At 51.1% G+C, this 1,190-nt stretch overlaps 1 protein-coding gene across 3 annotated transcripts in view; it reads right to left on the bottom strand.

Annotated features, from left to right (window-relative positions):
• Rgs12 (regulator of G protein signaling 12) overlaps positions 1-1,190 on the bottom strand; it is a 99,092-nt gene that overhangs the window by 37,403 nt on the left and 60,499 nt on the right. The window lies entirely within an intron of this gene.

Genomic DNA, 1,190 nt, shown 5'->3' with positions numbered 1-1,190 from the left:
CAGAGTCTCGCCTCCATTCGAAGGATCCGTGGATGTGGTAAGGGCACGAAGTCACAGAGTTGAAGGGCCTGACATGAGGACATGAGGAATGGCATATTTCAGGACCAGCAGACTGGACAGTACAGAGATCTTAGGGAAGTGCTACACAGACCCCACAGCCACACCCTCCACTGACTACACTGCTACAGTTTCTCCCTCGCATCCCCCCTCCTGTGTGCGTGTTATGCGTGTGCGTGCATGTGTATGCATGTGCATGTGTGTGCGCGCAAGTGTGTGTGTGTGAGAGATAGCAGAGTAATTTTCAGGAGCTGGTTCTCTCCCCGTACCATGTGGGTTCCAGGAATAGAACTCAGATTATCAGACTGTGTGGCAAGTACCTTTATCCACTATAAGCCGTCACATGGCTCTTCTCTGGCATAAATCAAAAGATGCTCCTCACGAGGACCCTGGAAGCTAAAAGCTTGCATCTGTCTATCTTAGTGAGGAGCAGGTATAACCAGAGGCTGGAGGAATCCTTCCACACAAAGGAGGGGTTTTGCCCCTGACCCAGGCAGACCATAGGTGACTACTACCTTTGTGACAAGACCACCTTGTTTACACTGTGTTTCTCATACCTTTCACAGACTCCTCTCGCTTTAATCTCTGTAAATGTCCTGATCCCAGGGACTGTCAAGCTGTCTGAATGCTAAAACTGAGTAGTAATGTCTCTAATGGTCTGCCTGCTGTCAGTTTACTTCACACACCGGAACTACTGAACCTTTAGCAGGAAAGGCACACCTGAATGTCCTTATGCAGCACAAGGTGGTATGCCCTTTGAGAACAAGAGCCGGGTAGGAGGGGAGATCCCGGCAGAGCTGCTAATACCAAGTTAAAGAGCTTAAACTCCATGGGAGCACAGAGCATCGTGGGAACCTGGTAGATTACTGCGGGAACACAGAGATGGGACACTGGGAGCGCAGAGGTGGAGCACTGTGGGAGCACTGTTGGAACACAGTAGTGAGGTACCACAGAAGACAGTGTGAAAGCCAAGCCGGTATCTGAGACGAAAAGTCCTTTCAGTACCAGCATCAACAGTGGGACTCACATTTATATCCCCTCCCCTCCCCTCCCCCTCCCTCTCTCTCACTCCCCCCATCTTCCCTTCGCCTTCCGTGAAGCTGAGATAAAACCCCTGGGCTCAGGGCTGGAGA

This window comes from Microtus ochrogaster, unplaced genomic scaffold (assembly GCF_000317375.1).
Source record: "Microtus ochrogaster isolate Prairie Vole_2 unplaced genomic scaffold, MicOch1.0 UNK5, whole genome shotgun sequence".
NCBI lineage: Eukaryota > Metazoa > Chordata > Mammalia > Rodentia > Cricetidae > Microtus > Microtus ochrogaster.
This window is presented reverse-complemented; position numbering and strand designations above follow the sequence as displayed.